Source organism: Saccopteryx leptura, chromosome 7 (assembly GCF_036850995.1).
Source record: "Saccopteryx leptura isolate mSacLep1 chromosome 7, mSacLep1_pri_phased_curated, whole genome shotgun sequence".
NCBI classification, from domain to species: domain Eukaryota; kingdom Metazoa; phylum Chordata; class Mammalia; order Chiroptera; family Emballonuridae; genus Saccopteryx; species Saccopteryx leptura.
Window position 1 is genome coordinate 97990774 of NC_089509.1, and position 25445 is coordinate 98016218.

A 25445-nucleotide genomic window follows, 5' to 3' on the forward strand; every position below is an offset into this window, starting at 1 on the left:
TGGACCATCTCTCCCCTGGAACCTTTTTTTTTTTTTTTTTAATTTCATTGACACTCAGAAATTTGAGAGTATTACAAGAAACAAGATACAGAAAGCAGAGCATTTGCCTATGAGCTCCATGATTCTCTTCTCCTTCTCTGGCAAAGTTTTTTACAGGTTTTAGATGCCACTGTCTCTAAAAGGGGGTGTGAGGGGCTGCAAAAGTGCCAACCTGAGCAGCAGCAATGTGCCCGACTAGGATTTCATCCCCCACTGTGCAGGTGAGCAGGCCTTGTTTTAATCACAGCCTCTGTTTTGGCCTAGACACTGTCTTCACACTGAATGAGTTCTTTTTCCAGCTCTATTATTGTATATGACTGTCGGAATTGGCAGTCATAAAATATTTGACAAAGTGCACTTCTTATTCAAAACTTGAATAATATCGAACATTTCATAGTCTAATTTCTAATAACAAACGATGTGATTTATTCTGCCATGCGATAAAAGCTAGAAATAATCCTTTATGTTTAAATTGAGTCTTTCTTCTAGGGAATGCAAAGCATTTCAGGCATATTAAAGGTAATTCGTTTTTGCAAACAGTCCTGAACACAGTTTTCAAAGATCTTTAAGAATGTGCAGACATCTTAAAATAAACTTAAAGTGTATTTGTTCCTTACCACCACTGTTACAGCTACAAATACAGGGGAAATAGAAAATGACTTCAAGTTTTAAATAAATCAAAGATTAGTTTTCTAAAAGGACTTCTTTGATTCATTTTGTATGTGAAGTGAATAGCCAATTACTAGCTTGGCCTTCTAGGTCAGTTGGGTGGGTTGTTTAGAATCAGTGACTCTAAACCTTTAGCTTGCTTTAGAATCACATGCAGGGCTCAGTAAAACACAGGTTGCCGGGTGCCCCCCCCCCCAGTTTCTGATTGTACCAGCCGGGGGCAGGCCTGTGTACTTGCTCTTTACGGAGCACTGCCCCTAATTCTAATCTGGGTGATCTCAGAACACTCTGGGTAAAAGCTACCTTCGGAATTCCTTCTAGCTGTTAAACAGTATAATGCTTTTTTATAAGCCAAGTGAGGAAGGTAAAGACAAATATCCTAGGGATAAAGAACAGACACTAGAGACAAAGTTATCACAGAGGTCATGCACAGTTGCCTTAGACAGGTAAACTTTTAAATTCTTTGTTTGATAGCCAAAAAAAAAAAAAAAAAAAAAAAAACAATGCCCAACCACTTTCCATCCTAAACTTATCCTTTGTAGCATTTTATCTGTTTGTAGTAACATAATTGCTTATTTGTAAGAATATGTAAAATGGCTATCTTTCAACAGCAACAAAATGACCAGGTTCCATTTTTTAAAATTTGCCATTATATCTGACTCTTAGGTCTGACATGTTGTAACATATTTGGGTTGAGGTTACTGTCTTTCGTTATGAACAACAGACATCCTCCTATTACGTGGGGAAACCCTATAAACAGAAAAAACTTGATAGGATTTATAAAATTACTTTTGAATATTTTGATTATCTACTTAGCAAGCTGTATATGGTGCAGCTATACACCTTTTTAAATCAAAGTTCTATATATGTGTTAGAATTCTAGAATCAAAATCTCCTAACTTATTATTCATTACATTGAAAAAAGTTAATTCACCTGAAAAATATACTTTGTCTCATGGAGAGCTCTTGTTTGAGAGACTAAAGAAACTTCGACACCCCTGACTTCATCAGTTCCTCACAAGAGCACCACTGGTGAGGGTCCCAGTATTTCACTTACCAGTGAAAGAAAGGGTTCCTTCCAAATTCAGGGTACCCGTTCTTCTGGAATGTCAATGAACAATTGAAAAAAATAACAAATTTTCTTCGTGTTTTAGTTCTTCATGGGCAAAGGCAAAATGCTGTTGGGTTAGGTGATTGCTAGGAAGGCTTTTCCATTTCTAAATTTATGATTTAAGACTTAGAGCTACAAAGTTGACTCAGTGTCTATCATGTCAAAAGTTACGTAAGAATACAACATTTATATCTCGAATTGGTAGTATAAATTATTTCATTCTTAGTCTCCTTAATGCCTTCATATTTCTTTTTATTTGAAAATAAAAGTACTCCTCTCAAGGAAGATCTCAGGTCAAGTGTTCTTACCACAAAACAAAACAAAACAAAATAGTAAATAAAAAAATGATTCTCCTTGAAATATGAAAAAGTTAAACATTTCTCTGTTTTGGCCGTTTATTAACATTCTTCACATAATGATTAGCTAGTAATTAGGTTTTTTTTCATAATCAGAAGGATTGAGTATAGGAAATTAATTTCTTTGATTCTTTGTATATTTTTTATATACTACATAAGTCCCTGTGAGTGCTATAATTATAACCCTTTATAATTGGCAGACATTAATTACTGAAATTGTACAAGAATTTCCATATAATTTTACATCAGAGCCACATGAATACTGAATACATTCATCATGTTTGGAATACTAATGGGAGAAATTAATCTCCAACTATTAAAATATGCAAGACCCTGTATGAATATGATAAAAAGGAGATATGCAGATTCCTGAGTCCTATGTCACAAGTAATATGTCTGTACATGTTTTAGTGCATTGATTCTAGCGCAGCTGGTCTCCACTCAGTGAAATCAGTCCAGACTCTTCTATGGGGTTAAGAAGAGTGGAAGAAGACAGGAGCCAAATCATGAAAAAGCTCCCAGCCAGGGTGGAAAGAGCTGAGTAAGATAAGATCACAAATGTCCTCAATAAGCTCATCGTGCAGAATTTCTCCTGTTCACTAACTGTCGGGGCTCCACCACTGCCCACTGAATAAAGTCCAAATTCTTGGCTGCAGACACCACGTCTTAGCCATCTTCGGATCCTTGGTATCTAGCTAGCTCCAGAGTGCCTTGTTTTTGAATTCTTCCGATATCAGAAACCTTACGTGTCCCAACCCCAACCCATCTCTTCAGGGTTAGCTGCCAGTATTTCCTCTCATGAAGTTTATGATCCAACCAATTCTATTCCATCTCCTCAGTTCCCTGAACATAATCCACATTTTTCTCTATCCTTGTATCTTCTAACCTTGCCTTTTCTCCCCTTTGCTTGGGTGCTTTCCTGACTTCTACCCACCCAGATCATTCCTACCTGATAAAATCTTATCCATTCTTCAACACTTAAAAAAAAAAAAGCTTCTTCATGAAACTGCCTAAGCTGTTTCCCTGTGAGAAATAATCCCTTTCTTCTAAGTTCTTTGTACATTTCTTAGGACTTTTCACTTATTAAGCACATAGCATTCAAATTGTAATATTAAATAAATAATGTATATAGTTCTCATATTACATTACACTGTATATTCCTTAAAGGTAAGAATTTTGTTTTATTTTTTCTTCCCCATAAAACATAGCAAACACCCACAAATCATAATATGCAACAAATATTCGCTGAAGAAATGAATGAAAGACTAAATGAACATAGTGGCATTTATCTTTCAGATGTTTAAGTTTAAGATGCGAGGTCAGTACTGTTTTTATTGATGAAGAACGGGAGGTTTGGACAGGCAGACAGTGTCACAAAATCACAGAGCCAGTGGGCTGGAACTCAGGCATTTGAACTTGAACTGTCTGCCCACCATGCAAGGATGACACTTTTTTGGACAAAATAAAAAAAAATGCACTTAAGTGTGTTGCTTTTCAGCAACTATAACCCTGTTGCTTTTATAATTCTATGTATTAGCTTGGCCACTTCTTATCTGTGTGACCATTTTGTTCAGCTCGCTCTTTGCACACTGAGGCTCAGATATAGTGCTCTCTATGCCTCCCTCCACTGTGAAGTGTGAGTTGCTTCTGTCACTCATCCCTCTTTCTCTCCAGCAAAGAAGGTAACTGCCCCAGGTTGGCCCAAGATTCCTGGTGTCACATCTTCTGTTCTGTACTCTAAGCGAAGCCCGGTTATCAGCGGGTGGTAATAAACTCAATAGATGGGATCAGAGGATTCATATGTAAAAATTCTGGCTTGATTAGAATTAGACGAAGAAGAACTTACAGATTTTTTTAAATAAAAGAACCTTTAAGACATATAAAAATTCAGATAATTGGGGCGGAAGGCTAATTCTATAGATCTGATACCTAATCTATTAAATTGTATTCTGGGAAGTTCCTGTATGTTTCATTGACAAGTACAGGGGTTGGCAAAAATAGGTTTACAGTTGTGACTATTCAAAGCACAGTTTATTCTGGTATTACCATTTATATTAGTTAATTATTGTATTAGTAATTGTTATTATTAACCTACTTTTGCCACCCCTGCATGTATAGCAAATAAGGTTTAAATCCAAAAGGCTCCAAGCCCCACCCCAACAATCAAAAGTGAAACTATTTCTCTTTCTTTTTTTTAATTTTTTTTTATATTTTATTTATTGATTTTTTTAGAGAGAGAGGAGTGAGAGAGAGGGACAGAGAGAGAGAGAGAGAAGGGGGAGGAGCAGGAAGCATCAACTCCCATATGTGCCGTGACCAGGCAAGCCCAAGGTTTCGAACCGGTGACCTCAGTGTTCCAGGTCGACGCTTTATCCCACTGCGCCACCACAGGTCAGGATTCTTTCATTCTTAAAATTCCAATTATGCACAGAAAGTTACTCTTCTCTCCCACCTTAGGATACATGCTGATCCACTCTAATTTAGTATCTCGTTCATGTAGAGGTTTTTAGGTCTAAACACCTGCTATCAAGTGAGGCACATCGCAAACTGGTTGACACTATTTCAATATCGTTGTCTACATGCTGCACTGTGGTTTCTTCCCATTTCTATATTCTACCATGGAAGGCACTCTCACACCACTCAATCCCAATGCCAAGTCCTGGACCACGGGATTGGCATTACTACAGGGTTCTGCTATTCCTTCTCTGGTATAGGTCCTTCTTTAGTAACTCTTATGTGGTGCACCTACAGCTTAAAAAAGGCTCAGATTTGTTCCAAATATTTGTCACGTGGACAGCCTTCAAAAGAACATCCTTTGTCCTCTTTAAAGGCAGCATACACTAGAGGGAACAATATGGTCCATGTTCCAATCTGAGGGTAGCAGAATACGATAAGAAAGTTATTGGGTTTGAGGAGCACTACAAAGAAACAAATTGGCCCACTTATTAGTCAAGAGACCAAGTGAATCCCTTTAAGGTCTCTAGACTCAGCAGAGGGAACAAAATCGCATGCTTTCTAAATTTGTTTCACAAATTTATTACTTTCTCTCAGCATGCATTGATTTTCAGTTGACTTGATATCAAGGTCTTAAAATCAAATCTAATTTATTATATTTTCTGCCTGAGCAAAACAGTAACAGGTGATCATAAAGGAAATTAATCCTCAAAGTCATTTTAAAATACAAACAATCTTCTAACTCAAAAAGCTGCCCATTCTTAGTAGTTATTTGCTATTATATTCTCCCCAAAAAGCAAATAATAACGAAGGTAATGTGATAACTTATAAAGATAAGTGATGCCTACGCACATAGGTAACTTATGGTTTTCTTTATACACACACACAGAGATATAAATATATGTCCATATATTTATACTTTGGATTAACATTCTTTAATCTCTTTAAAGCAGATGCAGCACGTCCAGACAATGATGGACAAAGGCCTTAAACGGTCGGAAGGTGAGCAGAGCCCCAGTGGACGACGGGTGGAATGGTTAGTGGGCCAGTGGGCGGTTCTGCTAGAGACCTTGAGTTCGGAAGAGAGAAATGGCAGAATAACAACATACCACATTTGGCTAATAGAAAGTGCCCACCACCCTTTGGGAAGATTTACTGGCCATTTATAGAAGGCCTGTGTATATAGTATGAAAAAGCTGCTCTCAATTTTCCCCCTAACCTTTCAAAAGAGAACTCTGCTACATCTAGGCCTTCTTGATGTAAAGGGGTTGCCAACGTAAGATAAAATAGAGTTAGAAAATCACACATCTGGCAAATGCCCATTTAAAAATATATCAAAAGGAATGTCTTCTGGAAATGACTTTTTGAAAAGGAACAGTTAGACTACCTCTAGAAACGACAGTGTGATATCAGGAACACGTCCACATTGGTTCAGTGGGTCAGAGGACGTGGAGTAGAAGACCTTCCGGAGGAAGAGATGAAAGTTCTATGCCAGATGGATCATGTTTAGAAGACATTTTCATACTATAACCATTGTTTTATGGATGCATTTTGTTCCTCGCTACTGTGTAATAGTTGACAATGCTAAGTACTTTTCTGAAATACCTTTCTACATGTTCTGAAGTGCCTGATAAAATTAGAGTTACTACCTATCTTGTTAAAATTCATATCAAATATTGTTATCTTGGGAATCGCCAAACCACCTCTTTGAACAACAGCCATTGTATTTGTGCACTGGCTCAATGCCAGTATGTTCTAAGTGAGGCCAGATGAACCACTGTCCCTTATTGTCATGCATTCTGTTTTACTTTGCTGTGCATCTAGTGTGTCTACTGGACAAACGAGGTCTAATTTACAACATTGAATCTTTCTAGATGTTAAAGGGGTTGCCAGCATGTGACAAAAATAGTAGGCTAGTACATTTTGTGCCTTTGTGTTAAAATTCCTGGGAAAGATTGTCTTCTGAAAATTTGAGCATTATTGCCCACAGGTTGGTGGAGGAGGGGGAGAGGGGAAGGGTGGTCTTAGGCTACAATGTTCACATTTTGAAGACATCTTCAGATTGTAACTGTTAATGTGTGTGCAACTCTTTCAAAACTGCTGTGTATATAGTGGACAGACTAAGTCCTCATTTGAAACATCTAGTCCATCTAGACGTTTTGAAGTGCCCAAGGTATGTTAAATGTAGAGGTAGTAAATATCACTTTTCTAAATACCTTTTTGCTAAAATTCATAGGAAATAATTATCTTTCTAAACTGGCTCTGTAAGCAGTATACTATGTAGTCTATACTTGTTCAGTGGTTTGGAGGAAGTGGGAGGGAAAGAATTGCAAAATTTAATAAGCTAGTATGTTCATATTTGGACATTTTCAGATAAAACCACTTTTGTATGTTATGTACATTTTGTTTGGCTGTGTATATAGTATATACAATGGAGAAATAAGTCCTAAAATTGCAATGTCTAGTCTCTATATGTTAAAGAGGTTGCTGGTGTATGACAAAGTAGTTAGTAAAATTAGCATATTTTGTACACTTGGTGTTGAAATTCATAGGAAAGGCTTGTCTTGTATAAGTGACTTTTGGCTATAAATTTGTTCAACCACTTTTAGGTGTTACACATGCCTGTACTTGTCCACTGGATTGGGGGTGGAAAGAAGGGGGAGAGAGGGAGTGGTTCAGACCAACAGGGTCATATTTAGAAAATACCTCCAATTATAACCACTGTTACGTGTGCAATTTTAACAGTACTGTGTATATAGTGGACAAGTAAGCACTTATATGAAATATCTAGTCTTTTTAGACATTTAGAAGTGCTTGATGTATTTAAAAATAGAAATAGTAGAATAACACTTCTTGTAAATAGCTTCTAAAACCTGACAGGAAATACTACCTTTGGACATGGAATTGTTAAAACACCTCTCTGAACAGTAGGCTCTTTGGACTTGTTCACTGGGTTGAGGGAGGTGGGAGGGAAGAAATTGCAAAAAGATGTTTTGCTAGTGTGTAATAGAAAATTTTAGTTTATCCTTTGCCCTATATGTAATGTGCAATTCATTTAACTCGACTGCATATATTGTAAAATACTAGACAAACAAGTCCTCATTTTATAATATCTAGTCTCTAGATACTAAAGAGGTTGCCGATGTATAACAAAAGTAGAGTTAGTAAACTAACAAATTTTGTGCATTTGTGTTAAAATTCATCGAAAGGCCATCTTCTGGAAAGGACTTCTTTTCTTTTTCTTTTTTTTTGTATTTTTCTGAAGCTGGAAACGGGGAGAGACAGTCTGACAAACTCCTACATGCGTCCGACTGGGATCCACCCGGCACGCCCACCAGGGGCTACGCTCTGCCCACCAGGGGGCGATGCTCTGCCCCTCTGGGGCGTCGCTCTGCCGTGACCAGAGCCACTCTAGCGCTTGGGGCAGTGGCCAAGGAGCCATCCCCAGCACCCGGGCCATCTTTGCTCCAATGGAGTCTCGGCTGCGGGAGGGGAAGAGAGAGACAAAGAGGAAGGAGGGGGGGTGGAGAAGCAAATGGGCGCCTCTCCTATGTGCCCTGGCCAGGAATCGAACCCGGGTCCCCCGCATGCCAGGCCAACGCTCTACCACTGAGCCAACCGGCCAGGGCCTGGAAAGGACTTCTGAACATGAAATTGTGAGGTCACCTGAGTGACACGTGTGGCTGACAGGGGACGGGAGTGGCTGGGGGGAAGAAAGGTTCCAGACTGGAGTGCTCCTGTGGACAGGACACTTTCCGTTACAACCATTGTTCCATATGTGTAGTTGATTCAACACTACTGTGTCTGTAGTGGACAAACTTTAGTCCTGATTTGAAACATCTAGTCTTTCTAGATGTCTAGAAGTGCACAAAGTATGTTAAAAGTAGAGGTAGTAAAATAACACATTTTGTAGATATCTTTTTTTTACAATTCGAATGAAATATTGTTATTTTTGGTTTGTTTGGGGGGTTTTTTTGAAATTGAATTAATCAAAATGATCAAGCCACCTCTCTGAGAAGTCCATGTTATTGTCCTTGTGCTGGTTCAGGGAGGAAGGAGAAGAAAGGGCCAAGGGCTGTTCAGAGCAGGCTTAGAGTTAGGCGGCATTAACCATCTTCCTGTGTTCCTGTGTGTTCTGTTTCACTTAGCTGTGTACATAGTGTGTCTGAAGGACAAATGTCCTCATTTACAACGTCTAGTCTTTCTAGATGTTACAGGGGTTGCCAGTGTATGACAGAAGTAGTTACTACACAAATATATCGTGGTTTGTGTTAAGTTCCAAGGAAATACTGTTCTGAAAACAACCTGAGGAAGTAAAATTGTTAAAATCCCCTCTTAGCATTACAGATGCCGATTATACTTGTCTGCTGGGCTGATGAGGATGGCAAGGGGAAGGGCCGAAATGTTCCCTCCTGTTGAGAAGACACAGTCAGACTTCAGCCTCTGTGCAGTTTGTTCAGCGCTACTTTGAATGACGAACAAACTTAAACCCTTATTTGAAACATCTAATCTTTCTAGATGTTCGAAGGCGCACAACATGTGGTAGGAGTCAAGTTAAAGTAATACCCTTTCAGTATTTTTTCCTGTTACTTCCCAGGAATGGTTCTACTTGGGGAATGGAATTTTTAGGCTTGAGGTCTTGGAGACAGGCTGACTGCTCACGGGAGGGGAGGGGGAGGGGTAGAGAGAGCAGGGTTCTCTGCCCAGGAGTCTTTAGACAAATTCAGCTTGTCTAACCATAGTTACATATTTGTGTTTTAGTTAATAGTGCTATGTATTCAAGGGTAATCAAGTCTTAATGCCCAAAGTATATTAAAAGCAAAGGTAGAAAAATAATTCCTTTATGATTGCCCTTTTGTTAGTTTTTAGGAAGGAGGACTATCTCCTGAGAGTGTCTTTGTTAGTCCACCTCTTGGAGTTTCTGTCCTGTATTTAGTCACTGAAATGGTGGAGGGAGAAGAGAAAGGGTGAAGGGAAGGGCTCTTTGCTAGTATCTCCGTATCCAGAAGGAAGTTTTAGGTTATAACTGTAGGTCTATATGTGCATTTCTGTCAAGATCCTGTGTTTCCTGTGGACATGGTTTGTTATTTTGCAGCATCCGAGCTTTTGAGATGTCCTGTGGCGACATTGTATGATTAAAAGGTAGAGCGAGTGAATTAACCAATTTGTAAATACCTTTTTGTTATAATTGATAGAAAAGAGGCATCTTGGACATGGAATTGTTAAACCATCCCAGAAATGGGCGGCACGGCTTGTTCATTAGGCTGACGGCAGAGGAAGGTCAGAGAGGAGACGGGTGTAGACATTGTGGTGAGAACCTTGATGTGTGCCTCTTTGGGCCGCACTATAAGGACCACACTGTTAAGTATTCAGTGGAAACTTGCCTCCTTGCTAAAAGTAGAGTAAGTATAATTATCTTAGAAGCATTATACTTTGTGTACTCTGCTGCTTTGTGTCACATTTTTAATTGAACATTAAGGGAATGCAGTATAGTAACTTTGTCAGTATCTTTATCTAGAGGTCTGTTGCTATTTTTGTCCTTTATGGAGGTTTTGTTACCAAGAAAGGCAAGATCACATTTTCTCTTTTTTTTTTTTTTCTTTTTTTTTTCTTCCAGATTGAGTTGGTGTAGTGTATTCTTGGTAATCAGAATACTCATATTTTGGGACTTTGAAGTGGTAAATATTCAGAAGTGTATTCTTGGCAATCAGAATACTCCTATTTTGGGACTTTGAAGTGGTAAATATCCAGAAGTGTGAAAAAGCATGACACATAACTATACAATCTTAATAAAAATATAAGCTTAAATGTATAGATACACAGGGAACATAGAAGGACACGTCAGACTGTAAACTGCTTGGGGTTATGGATGGCTTCGTTCTTTGTTTCTTGTGCTTTTCAGTTTCCTATTACATACACACGTTAACTTTTAAGGAATATTTTTAAAACAAAGAAAATAAAACTAAAGCATATATATGCACATGTATACGGATATATGTGTACTATAATATTTATAACTTTGTGTAAAGATATATAAGGAACAGAAGAGAATAACTACGTTTCAAACTGTGAGGAGCCCTATGCCAATTGATGGAGCTCAATCCTTATAAGCCTTGTCCCGCAGGTTAACTCACTTACAGTGATTGTTACATAGTTGTAAGACTGCCAATCATTCTGATTTATACTAGAGATTGTAGTAGAAAACGAGATGATAGGGCCACATGAACAATGCATTAAAGGCAGTTGAGGCAATCACATAAAGTAATTCCTAGAGTTGGGGGTGACAATGTTGAGGTATAAGAAACTAAACAAGCCCCACACGGACTGTACAAGACCCACTTGTACCTCAGCCCAGACAGGCAAAGTGCCCTGCCTACCACCCAAGCCCAGCTTCCGGAGGAAATGTACACTCTACATTTTAACAAAAAACAAACAAAGGAACTGCAGATCAACAACAAAAAAGGAATTATAAAAGCAAATTTATTTCTGTCACTCAAAAACCATCCTTGTAAAGCTAATCCATAACCCACAGCACAATCTCACAAAATCTCCTGGGTTTTTTTCTTTCCAAACCGATTGCACCCCAGAGTTGTTCTGGGGTCTTTCACAATTTAGACTCCAAAACCTCTTCCAGAATTCCCATGCCTCGTGACCTGCCTGTCACTTCCTCCCCTCCACTCTTTCCTGCTCCTCTAGTTCTGCCCTCTACCTCTTCTTCCAATCGTGCGGCACAAACCCAAAGGAACTGGGTAGGAGCAGGTGAAAGCAGTTGACAACAATACCCTCTCCTGAAACAGGCGGCCTCTGGCTAGAAATGTCTCCATATAATACTGTTGATACCCAGGGGCACCTAAGAAAGTGACAGATCTATAAAAGGAAATCCAGGAATAATCAGAAATCCATTGGCAAAGAGAAAATAATAGAGAACCATCCAAGAAGTTCTCAGGGCCAGGAGACCGATCATAGCAAACACATAAGACGGATTAGCCCCAATAACTGTCCAACTTTAAACCGTGAGAAATCCAAAAGACAACAAGCATAGCAGAGAGTTTTAAACTACCAGTTCTCAGTGTTAGCTTTGGTACTCGCAAAACCAAACAAAACAAATTGAAGGCCCTGGCCGGTTGCCTCAGCAGTAGAGCGTCGGCCTGGCGTGCGGGGGACCCGGGTTCGATTCCCCGCCAGGGCACATAGGAGACGCGCCCATTTGCTTCTCCACCCCCCCTCTCCTTCCTCTCTGCCTCTCTCTTCCCCTCCCGCAGCGAGGCTCCATTGGAGCAAAGATGGCCCGGGTGCTGGGGATGGCTCCTTGGCCTCTGCCCCAGGCGCTAGAGTGACTCTGGTCGAGGCAAAGTGACGCCCCGGAGGGGCAGAGCATCGCCCCCTGGTGGGCAGAGCATTGCCCCCTGGTGGGCGTGCCGGGTGGATCCCGGTCGGGCGCATGCGGGAGTCTGTCTGACTGTCTCTCCCTGTTTCCAGCTTCAGAAAAAAAAAAAAAAAACAAACAAATTGAAAGGAGGCCGGGTGAAAATGTTCCTATTGCTCAGGCACTGGCTTTTGAAAAGAGGCAGATTGCATACACCCAGCATTCGAAAGACAGCAGTCACTAGGAGGCTGTCGTACCAGGCATTTCCACCAGAGCCTCTTCCTAAGAAAGCAGAATCAGTCCTACCAAAATCAGCTTCTGCCCTGCCTCCTATAACCCCGCCCGCCCATTATGTATCCGGGGAATGAAGGAGGGAACTGAGCAGTGAAGTCCAGGTTAAAGTTATCAGCCTCCTTCAAAATGCAGAGATCATGACTAGAGGCCACGTGAGGTGGGAGCTTCCGAGAACCGTTTGAGAGTCTTGGGGAAGGGGACCTAACAGAATGACCGAGTGCATCTTTCTCTCCACTGAATGCTCGCTGGGGCCCTCAGAGGGCAGGGGAGTGTGAGGAGGGAGTCTCTGGAAGAGCGTGTCAGATTCCCAGCCTTGGGAGGGGTACAATTCCATACATAACAGAACTTGTGTCTCCTTTGGAGAGTTCTAAGAAATGCAACCTTGCTGGAAAAGTCCCTCAAGGGGATGAGCCCCAAGGGTTTCTCTTTCTTATGAATTTATTTTGAAAAAATTTTTTTTTTAATTTATTCATTCAGTGAGAGAGGAAGGAAAGAGAGAGAGAGAGAGAGAGACAGGAACATCGATCTGATCCTGTATATGCCCTGACAGGAATCGAACTGGCAACCTCTGTGCTTCGGGACAATGCTCTAACCAGCTGAGCCATCCAGCCAGAGCAAGGGTTTCAACATAGACCTCGTGTGAATAAAACGAGGTCATCCTGAATATCATTCCCTTTTCTTGCCATTCAGTGACTTCCCATCACTTAAAGGAGTCAGCAGAATTTGAGCCAGTAGACCAAGCAACATTTATATCTATATTTGCAAATGCTTTTTTTTTAGATTTTCCTAATATTCTCCATTTTCCTTCTTTACCTTTCATGTTGTGTCTGGAGCCACTGCTTCATGGTGCCATAACCCAATGTTTTTCAACCACTGGTCCACTAGGCTCGTGCCAGTTTGCCAGGAACTATAATCTTCATACAACAAAAAAGGGTGTTTATCTTTTTTGTGCACCATCACCAGTCTGGAGACCAGTGGTTGAAAAACACTACAACACACGCTTCGGTTGCCTACTAGGTAATTCCACACAACCTCCTTCAGGATTTTGCTTTTTGAGATTACAGATGCAAACCAGCCCCCAAACGAGTCCACCTGCATCCAACTCCACCGGGGCCTAGTCCATCAACTTCTCTCACCTGAAGTTCTGCAACGGTCCCCAAAGCAGTCCTGCCTCTAGTCCTGCCCTCTCTCATTCACCTCATCTCCACATTGCAGGAAAAGTAATTTTCTTACAACACAAAATGGATCCTGGCCTTGACCTGGACACGGAATAAAATACAAACTCCTCACCTTGCCTTTCAATACTCAGCATGTTCTGGCTTCTACTTCCCCCTCTGACCTCAGCTCTTTGACAAAACGGCTTCCCGGGTGGCCTTCTTCTCCTGCACTGTCCTCCTCTGACCTAAGTGCATCCAGCTTTCTTCTTCGAGCTCCTGTCACAAGTGAAGCCCTCTACTGCCTCAGAGCCCTTATTCAGTCTGGTTCTCCCACTTCTCTTTTGGGATAATTGACCCCCCCCCTTTTTTTGACAGAGACAGAGAGAGAGTAAGAGAGAGGGACAGAGAGCAATAGACAGGAAGGGAGAGAGGTGAGAAGCATCAGTTCTTCATTGCAGCTCCTTTCATTGATTGCTTTCTCATATGTGCCTTGATTAGGGGGCTACAGCACAGTGAGTGACCCCTTGCTCAAGCCAGCGACCTTGGGCATCAATCCAGCGACATTTGGGCTCAAGCCAGCTGCCATGAGGTCATGTCTATGATCCCATGCTCAAGCCAAGGACCCGTCGCTCAAGCTGGTGAGCCTGCGCTCAAGCCAGTGACCTCGGGGTTTCGAACCTGGGTCCTTCACATCCCGGTCCGAAGCTCTACCTGCTGTGCTACCGCCTGGTCAGGCAACCCCTTGTTTGGAGGTTCTTAGCTAAGGGTCATCTCCTCTGAGAAGGTGTCTCTGACCACTTGATCTAAGTCAGCTTCTCTTGCCAATTTCTGCCATAACATCATGGAAGCGGCCAGTGGGGAGTGGTTCCTGTCACTGCTCACAATTTTTTTTTTTTTTTTTTGCATTTTTCGCATTTTTCTGAAGCTGGAAACAGGGAGAGACAGTCAGACAGACTCCCGCATGCGCCCGACCGGGATCCACCCAGCACGCCCACCAGGGGGCGACGCTCTGCCCACCAGGGGGCGATGCTCTGCCCATCCTGGGCGTCACCATGTTGCGACCAGAGCCACTCTAGCGCCTGGGGCAGAGGCCAAGGAGCCATCCCCAGCGCCCGGGCCATCTTTGCTCCAATGGAGCCTTGGCTGCGGGAGGGGAAGAGAGAGACAGAGAGGAAGGCGCGGTGGAGGGGTGGAGAAGCAAATGGGCACTTCTCCTATGTGCCCTGGCCGGGAATCGAACCCGGGTCCTCCGCACGCTAGGCCGACGCTCTACCGCTGAGCCAACCAGCCAGGGCCACTGCTCACAATTTTAAACTGAATAGTAGAATACATCTTTTCTCAGCTGCTATTTTTCATCCCTGGGAATGAGAAATGAAACGATTTTAGGGAATTTCAAAGAATGGGAAGAAAGGACCGTCATGGGTAGACTGACGGAGGAAAGTCTCTGAGAAAGAGGTGAGGGCAACAGACGGGAGCAACGGAGAAAGGAAAATAGTGCTTTAGATGTCAGTCTGCCTTTCAATCAACACCCCTATCTGTTCATGAAGGAGGAAAGGGAGTGAACATCAAAATAGCAAATTCCTGGGCTTCAGAAGGACGTAAAAGGTCAAAAATCTGCGAGAGCAAATGGGAAAGAACGCTGATTAGGGACATTCAGAATGGATTTGAAGTGCTACCGACCCAAGTCTTCATCCAGTTATCCATTCAGTAAATGTGTACTGAGTTCCACTTCATACCAGACAGCACGTTTGTTTCCAGCATCACAAAGACACCGAGGCACCTACTTGTGGAAAATCCCCTGCGTTTGAGTTAGAGGGTTCGAACTGTGTCTGTCCACAGTGTCCCAACACCCAGCCCCCGCACTAGGCTCCCTTTGGCTCTGGTCAGAAATGAGACGGAGGTCACTGACCTCCCCTCTTTCAGGATGGGCTCTTCCATTTCATAAAAGTATCATGCCAGGAGTTATTATTGTATGGCATTCATAAATACCTCATTATATGAGCTTGTGAACTATAAGGATTTTGCAAAATATCCTCATTTCTCTCATTGACCTTTCTCTCCTTCCATTTCCATGGGCACCGGGGATTTTAAGTACTTGTTATCCAGGGAAGAGGAAAAACTTCAGTTATCCCATAGTTTTTTATGAGATATATATAAACTAAACTATAATAGCAATGCTCAATTCATACAAATAAAACATAATCATGTACATTATACTTCAATATAACCCTTTTAAAAAAATAAATAACACTAATATGAGACCTTCTTCTGTAATCTGGCCACCACTTTACCTGTTTAACCGAGATTAGCTTTCCTGCAGCACAGGGTAACAAGTCCTAGATTCCTGAATAGGTCAAACTATCCCTATGGCTGAAGCCATAGGACAGCAGCTTAGCATTCTCTCTTCTGTCCTCTCTTCCCTTGCAAAGCCTCCCTTCTTTTTAAGTTCCTTCTCAAACACTCTACTTTTGACATTCCAAACAGTTCTAAATTATCTGAGAATTCTAAAATATCTATAACTGATAACATCTCTTTTAATCATAAAATTTTAAATTGACGGCCCTACATTTTAAAAGGTAAACCCCCACCCTTTCAAAATAATTAGCCCCACATAAACAATTAAAATATACAATCTCTTGAAAATTTAAGGCTGCAGCTATCTGGGTAAAGAGTCTCAGACTGAGAATTAAAAAAAAAACCATAAAATAACAATCAGAAGACCAAAAGCACCTGACGTTAAGAACAGGGATGGGTTTAGATCTTATGGCTAAAAATTAAATACTAGAATTTTTTTTTATTATACTGAATAAGAACTTATGAAAATGCATCCAAAGACGACACCAATGTTCAGAAATAGCTGGGTCTGTGTCGACTCAGATGGCTTATTCCATCCCTCAGGAATGCAAGTTGTTAATGGCAGCTTGAGAGATGAGGTGATCTACCCATAAACACAAGGCTCTGAGTCAGCCTGAATGCTGCTGATTTTAATGCCAGACACATACACTTTCAGCTGGAGGGTATTTGTTGAGAGCTGCCGTGGAGAATGCCCACACTTAGCAAAAAATGCACCCCCTTAGCAACCACTAGTGAATAAAATACAAACCCACTAATCAGGATCTGCAAATTGTAAAAAAAAAAAAAAAAAAAGAGAGAGAGAAAAATTATGAAAAATAAAAAACACCACATTGTGGTCTGGTATTCTGACACGAGTCCAAGTATACAAAGAAAAAAAGAAGTTCTAGAAATCCAGGTTGGATATACTTCAGGTGTCACCCACGCTACCCTTCCTTGTGATCCCTGGGAATGTTGCCCAAATACGTTCTGGAAGCTTGAATCTTATATCTTAAAGTTCCTGGGCTGGCTCTTCACACCGTGCGGACAGCATTTAGCAGTGGGAATTTCTCTGGGTTGGGGTGCTGAGACCTATGCCATGCCAACTGAAATTTCTGTAGAAAGAGGCTTTCCACCTCTAAGTGAAAGCTACTGGAAACTGAGAAACCAGCTACAAGCCGGCATCTTACCAATATTTCTGATCACGTGCACCTACTCACCCTACGTAGTGGGCCAAACATCTGAATATTTCATGGAAGTAACAGGGATTGGTGCTAAAGGAAAAACGAGGGAACACACGCACCCTGGCATTAAATGATACGAAGAATTCCTGGCTCCCACTTGCATTTCCTCTACTAAGCACGCCTATGCCAGGTGGGGGCAAATCAAGTAACCAATTTGAGTCTCATACCCTGACTGGGAAAGCAGAGACTCAAAGGCTTGCTTTACTAGAATTTACCCAGTATCTTCTGAGTATTTACTATGGGCCAGGGACGTAGTGGGTGGTGGTATGTTAAGTATAGTCACTATTTTCAGGAACTTACCATTGATGTAGAGAGGAATACAGGTACCCAAGCATACAAATAATATGCAGCTAAATTTATAAAAATTGCCAGAAAGGAAAAGTAAAGAGTATACATTTAAAAACAAGAGGGAGAGGGAACTTAATCTGGGAGAACATCTCCTTAGGGAATGATATTTAAGCAAAGAGGGTGCGAAAGGAGGGGGTGGAGAGAACATTCCAAGACAAGGGGATAACATGTGCAAAGGCCCCAAGGCAAGGCGGAGTTTGAAACTCCTGTGGCTCCATCCAGGGGGAGAGCGGCAGGAGATAAGGCTCATTGTGTTATTACAAGAATCAAAGAGAAATGTGTGTGAACACGCTTTGCAGAGGACTGGGCCCTGGGCCACTGTGAGAACTAATACAATCGTCAGCTGTTCAGGGGGCTTGCCCTCAGCACCAGAAGCCTCAGGTCAAAAAACAAACAAACAAACAATAACAAAACACACACACAAACACAAGTTTTACTTCTTCCACCTTTCCTAAATTGACCATTTCTCTCAGCTTTCCTATCAACCAAAGGGTAAGATTTTCAATGTACACTGATATTAAAAACTCTTAAAATAAGATCTGATTATTTCTCCTTTATATACCCAATGGGACTTCTTTAAAGCCAGAAGAAAAATATTACTGAAACCCTTATATGTCTTGGCAGCAGCAACAATAAAAACAGACCCTGGTCAGGTAGCTCAGTTGGTTAGAGTGTTGTCTGGATACACCAAGGTTGCTGGTTCAAACCCCAGTCAGGAAATGTACAAGGTTCAACCAATAAACGTATCAATAAGGGGAACAAGAAGTCAGTGTTTCTCACTCTCTATTTTCTCTCTCTCTCTCTCTCTCTCTCTCTCAAATCAATTGATAATTGTTTTTAATGGAGAAGAGCTGGGCACTCCCTCTATCCACTACCTCCATCTCTGCCACTCATTTTTCGTGGAATTTTAAAGATGGGATGTCAAAAAATGGTGTGGCTGGGGTCATTTCCAATAAACTCATTCAATCATTCATTCATGCAATCACTCCTTTATTCCTTCAATCAGCAAATATTTATTATCTATCCATTTCTGGGATGTTAAATATCAGGATTCAGAGACTGATTTTTATTATACCAATTAGGTGTCACAATTATCCAGATGAACCAAGAAACTGGGGCAGATTTCCATTTAAGTTAGGTCCTTATCTCCTTGCTATAAATAGTATATTAACCCTTAAGGTTGGCTTGAATTCCAGTGTCACTCTGGCATCAAGAAGACTTGTGGTGGCGCAGTGGGATAAAGCGTCGACCTGGAACACTGAGGTTGCCGGTTCAAAACCTTGAGCTTGCCGGGTCAAGGCAGATATGGGAGTTGATGCTTCCTGCTCCTCCCCCTTCTCTCTTTCTCTCTCTCCTCTCTCTAAAAATCAATAAATAAAATATTTAGAAAAAAAAAAAAAAAGAAGAAGACTTAAAGCCAAGGGTGAAGAATGGAAATGGAGGGAGGGACCAACAGAGTGAGAGAGAAAACAAAATTAAAAGAGGATGAAGGGGAAGAGGAGGTGAAGGACGAGGAAGGGAAAGAGAAGAAGGAGAGGAAGGGGAGAAGGGAGGGAGAAGAGAGGAACGGGACCTTAGCGAGGGCATGGGATTGGGGTCGGCACTGATGTGCACACAGGGTACACTAATGACAGTGTACGTGGACGGTATGCTTGAATGTGAGCTCACTTCTCTTCTCTGAAGAGTGTATCAGGAGACAGCCTTGCTTGGAAGAGATTCTTAAACCAAAGTCATCAATAAAGCTTGTGCCTCCTTCAATAAGTGCTGTCTCCAGACCGTTTTGTGTTCTGTCTTCCATACACTGAATACCTTGGGAAAACTGAGCTGACAGTGATGCATAGCAAGATATTAGGCAAGTGCTGCAATGAGAAACAGATTGAAAGGACTGCTTCTGAAAAGACCACATCAGAAAGGATACAGAATAGAGTAGAGGCAGAATCATTAACACGGTAGATTGAAACTGGGAAAGGGGTGTTGTTCCAAAAGGATAACCATGAAACCCTTTGGGTATGTTTAACTACCGATGGCAAAGCTAGCTTTGAATTGCCCAGAAACCAGCAAGAAGCGCAGAGATTCAGAATGATTTATAAATCACAAAAAAAAATTTTCAGAAACCTAGAAAACTCTCTTCCGGTAAGCCATCGTGGCACTCCGCCAGCCCGTTTTGGCACATATATGGAACTGGAATTAATGGGAGCAGGGAAGCTGCTAGGTGCAGAATCAGGTATTTTTTTGTTGTTTTTTTTTCCGGAAAAAAAAACAAACAAGGTGAAACATAGCAACTGGGACAACCTAGTTAAAGAGAAATGTCAAGAGCTAAGCTAGTTAGAAATTCGCTCTTGAAAAGGAGATGGGCTCCTGTCCTGTACAGGAGCAGGAAATAAAGTTAAGATATAATAGTAAATTTTTAAAGGAGACACACAAAGTCTACTGCCAATAAACGCGTGATATATACTTTACAGAGCTACTTTCCCAACTGCAGCAGGAAAAAACACAATAGGAAATCTGAAAGAACAATAGCTCTTGCCTGGATTCCTCCCTTGCTTGGCCGTTTTCTGACTTATCAATCACAAGCCGCCCTCCTTTTAGTTATACAACCACTGTAAACAGTCCTGAAATCGCGCACAGGACTTCGCCACAGTCATTTTACTCTCTGTCCCAAATTACAACTTTGACTCTTTAAAGTGTAAAAAATTAGATCGAATGTTCCCTGAAAAATACCACCACCAGCACACCATCACAGCCACCATTCATGCCAAAAATGCTTTCAGTAGAATTTACCAAGTCAGTGTTAAAATGAGATTAAATCAATGTGAAAGGCCCAAGTCTTTGCCAGCAGAAGGGACTCACACTGCCCAACTCCTTTGAACACACATTAAATATTTACCTAATTGGAAAAGCAATTGTTAGGAAAAAGGTACATTTGTATCAAGAAACAGAAGCTGCTTCATATTTCACGTGAGGGACCCCTGTCAGGCCTGCCTGTCTACAGAGCTGCTTCACGTGCTAGTTCTAGGCTCACGGCTTGTGGACAGAAGAACAATCACTTATTAACATTCATGTCCAGGGGTCCCCAAACTACGGGCCCCCGTGGGCCACATGCGGCCCCCTGAGGTCATTTATCCAGCCCCTGCCGCACTTCCAGAAGGGGCACCTCTTTCATTGGTGGTCAGTGAGAGGAGCATAGTTCCCATTAAAATACTGGTCAGTTGGTTGATTTAAATTTACTTGTTCTTTATTTTAAATATTGTATTTGTTCCCGTTTTGTTTTTTTTTACTTTAAAATAAGATCTGTACAGTGTGCATAGGGATTTGTTCATAGTTTTTTTTATAGTCTGGCCCTCCAATGGTCTGAGGGACAGTGAACTGGCCCCCTGTGTAAAAAGTTTGGGGACCCCTGATGTAAACGGTGTCCTTATACAAAGGCAGTAATGACCATACATTTTTGCTTTAAGTATTTACCTACTGACCATATTTAGAGCACAGAAAGCAATTTGTGGCAATTTCCCCTAATCTTTGAACTGATTGCCCAACTAAAAATTAAAACAAAGGTATATTTTTTTAACTTGATAACAACTTATTAATGATGAAATATAATCTTCGCTTCTTTCATCAAAAACAAACTTCTCCAATCAAAGGGTATATTAGCAACTCCCAGTTCCAGGCTTTATTCTCTCTGATTTAGACAATCTAAATGATCTCTTAATTAGTCTCTCTTCCTTTCTCTTTCCTCGCTCCGGCCCCTCGGGTGTCAGGATATCTATCTTCCTAAAAAACAAATCCAATTTAAGAATTTTTTTTTCTCTCTATTCATTGTAGAAGATAAAATCCAGCTCCCCACCATAACATTCCTACGACAAACCTCCCCCTCCAATACATTTCCTGCCTCTGCCACTCAACCCTCCTCAACACCCCATTCATTTCCAAGTGCTCACACCTTCGTTCCTGCATTCCCTGTCTGAAATACCCTCTCTTCATTTGCACCTGTCAAAACCCAACTCAGGAGCAAAAACTTTGGACCACCCTCTCTCATCCTCAGAGCCTTTAAAATGCCATTCTGCTTTGTACAGTTCATCTTTAAACATTTGTGGATTTTGTTGTTGCTGGGGCCGTGCCAGGTAAACCTTTATTCTGTGTGCCTTATAATGAGAGGTCTCAAAGCACCTTCTGCATATATCACTTAGGGTGCATGTAGGGAATCACCCATCTAACCTTGAACCCTCTATGACTTGGATTGGGGAACTTTAGTTAAAAGCCCTGAGTGAATGTCTCTTGGATGCAAACACCAAGAAAGTGTGAGTGGGGGCCCTGGCCGGTTGGCTCAGTGGTAGAGTGTCGGCCTGGTGTGCAGGGGTCCCGGGTTCGATTCCCGGCCAGGGCACACAGGAGAAGCGCCCATCTGCTTCTCCACCCCTCCCCCTCTCCTTCCTCTGTCTCTCTCTTCCCTTCCGGCAGCCGAGGCTCCATTGGAGCAGAGATGGCCTGGGTGCTGGGGATGGCTCCTTGGCCTCTGCCCCAGGCACTGGAGTGGCTCTGGTCGCAAAAGAGCGATGCCCCAGAGGGGCAGAGCATCGCCCCCTGGTGGGCAGAGCGTCGCCCCTGGTGGGCGTGCCGGGTGGATCCCGGTCGGGCGCATGCGGGAGTCTGTCTGTCTCTCCCCGTTTCCAGCTTCAGAAAAATACAAAAAAGAAAGTGTGAGTGGGTGACTTTTGTGCAGACACAAAGGAATGCATGTGAACGGGCTTTAGAAAATTAGACTAGAGGAGCTAGATTGCTCCTTCCTTTGTGCTTGTTAAATAGCAAAAAAAATAAATAAATAACGAATGTACTGACCCAAATTAGCCCTTTCTCCATGTTGGCAAAATGGCCATTCTTTCCCCTTGTCACCTGGCCTCCCTCCCTTGTAATCCTGTTACCTCTGTTCTGCTTCTGATCAATAAAAGCTAAGGAGAAGGAAATCTAAGAGATCTTCTTTGCCTCCCTTGGCAGGCCTCCCCCTCTCCCTCTCAATGTAAGTTTGTGTCTTGAGTAGGTTTCGTCCAAGCGACACCGAGTTCCCAGCGGGCTGGAACACTAGGGGTGCACTGTGGGTGTCAGGTTTCCAGGTTGCTTCTGTGTACCACGGGCCCCTCAAGAAGGCTGTCTGACCTTTGAGGTTAAATTCATCCCTTCTGTGTCAACCCCCATGCTTGGAAAAGTTAAACACTTAAGTGTTTGCTGGATGGTACTGATTTGCATTAGCAGAATGGCCAAATTCGAGTTGATTCATAGTCGTAAGAGTTCCTATAGAACAGTTTTTAAAGGCCATCCTGTCTAATGGTTTTGAAACTTCTAATTTTTGTTTCATTTGTTTGTTTTAGGTGGATCAGTCCTCTTTTCAACAAGTGTATTTGAAAGCCCAAGACACAGGACAGTTAAACTCCATTCATCTGGAAGCTAGAGGGAGCCCAGCCACTTGCTCCCACTCCCATCCCTGCCAGTAATGGCTTCTGAAGAACACAATGTAAAACCTGCTTCACAAAAGTTAAAAACTACACAGTAAGATATTCACCCAGAATCGTAACACCCAGACTTTCCTCTAGTTCTGAGTTTTATCAGTAGTGGACATTGCACACCTACATATTGTCAAGTGAAATGAGTTCTTAGAATATGAAAACAATCTTATGGCCTTTCGGGGGAAGTTAGATGGTTTCTAGTAACAGCTAGTCCCTAATATGCCCATTTAAAAAATTATTCTGGAGAGTCACTTGCTCAAAGGCAATGTAGTGTCACGTGGATGCGCCCAGCTCTGGTCAGGTCACCTGGATTCATTGTCCCATAATACCACTAGCTTACCCACAGCTCTTTATTTCTCAGTCTCCTCATTTATAAAACGCAGCAACAACTGTACCTCAGAGAGTGTTGGTTAGTACACAATAATGTCATACTTACTTAATGAGCTTAGTGTTCAGTTAATACACTGGAGTTTGTTAAGGCTCATGATGAGAAAGACAAATGAACAGTATCACGGTCACCACTGGCCGAATTCAGTGATTCTCAAATGAAAACCAGTGTGCCCAGTGAGACTGGAACTATTTGCATACTGCTTCAAGTTTGCATTGTCCATTTTATTAACCCAAAGAATTTACCAAGTGATTTCACTATTCCCTTCCACTAAGGTAAAATACCCAACAATAGTACAAAATATCAATGCTTGTCAATACACATTTATAAATGTTTTCAACTGATAAATCCTATACCAAGTAACAACACGGCTTCCCAAGTGTTTAGTAAATGCTCCTGCTTCCCACCTGTGTGCATTTCTGGCAGGAGACAGCACTGTTTTTTGGGTACAGCTCTTCTGCAGATTTCTCAGCAGTTATCTGAGCTAAATGTCATCACTTCAAAGGCAGGTCCAGGAACTCAGTGGAGCAAATGTCTGTCAGGGAAAAGCAGGAATCTTCGAGAAGAACCCGAGATGGACAGAGGAGCAAACCTGTTCCGGCGAGTTCATCGGAACACAAAGCATCCTGCTGGCCCTCTCCCTGTGAGGGCGCACCCAGGGCTGCCTCGCAGCTCCCCGTGACATCATTGCACTGGACTGGAAAAGCAAAGAGCAAATCCGGATAATAAAACAGAAGGAAGCAATGAGCTGGTGGTCAGGATCACGTCATTGGAAATTTGTCCACTTGTCAGCTAGGTTGTCAGACGTTTCTGCACTGATGGTGTAAATTCCTCTCTACCTCTCATGACTGTGGCTCAGCACAGTCCCAGGCACGGATGTTGACTTTCTCAGGTGCCTCGTGGGACCCAGATAATTCTGGCTAATGCTCGTAATCAGAAGGGAGTCTATGTTCCAGCAGAAATGAAGACAGGCTCACATTCAATCAGAGGAGCCTGCAAACCAGTGGTTCTCAAAGTTAAAAATGCAAAGGAGGTACCTTAGAAGTTTGTGAAAATGCATAATTCTGGCACCGATATAAAGGGTGGCTCTGTGTTTAATGTTTTACCCTTGAGAGCTTTTAGATCCCTAACCTTTACTGCCTGCTCTACATTTGGGCAACCGAGTTTGGAGCACACACGTATGTCACCCATGCACACATGTATGCCACCCAGGCACACATGTATGCCACCCATGCACACATGTATGCCACCCATGCACACACGTATGTCACCCATGCACACATGTATGCCACCCAGGCACACATGTATGCCACCCATGCTTTGGCAGCGGAGGAAGTTCACATCTTTCGAACTTCAAACGCATGCTGTGAACTCTCCCCGGTCCACTCCACAGTCACTCCAAGGGCCCAGTGCCCTCTCTCTGCTTGGCTGTTGTCTTCCTATAGACCTATCCTGAGTCCTTCCCCTTGGATAAACCTTCTGTTCTTCACCAGGGGAATAATATACCTTATTTCATAGCCATTGGTGCTTGTGTATCTTTCATCCTAACATCCATAAATTCTTCACCTGGGGGCTACTCAGGGTCCAGCAGAGGATTCTCGGTGCCTAAATAAGACCCAACTCCCAATATTCTGATTCAAGATATGATGGAAGTGAAGAACAGGGTCTGGGAACAATAACCCTCAATGGAACAACTCTCCCAGGTTCATTTGTTGCAGGCAATTCATAGGCCATTTTAGCCACCCTCATACTCCACCCTCATACTTCAATCTCTCCCAATGTGCTCTGGTCTGGGCTCAGTTTTCTGAAGGCATGGCAATGTTTCCCTGAGATGTTTCTTCATGGACATATCTTCATGTTAAATGTCATATAAATATAACTTCAGTTTTAACTAATAAGTCAAGTGATTTGATAAGACTGCTAGATGGTAACAATTTCTCACTTCAGTAGAATTATAGCAGAGTGCCTTGGCTGCACATAAGGCTGAATGATCCAGTGAACTGGATCACCAATACAAGGGTGGCCTTTTGGCATAGGCTCATTTTCTAGGGTGGCAGTAAAGGTAGGAAGGTCATAAGATGGAGATAATGGGAAAGGGTACTTGGAAAGGAATGCAATAGTGGAATTAGAAAAAATAGTGTGGCTCAGCCCCAGCTCCCAGCCCTCTTGAAAGAGAAAGAATTCTTCCTATTT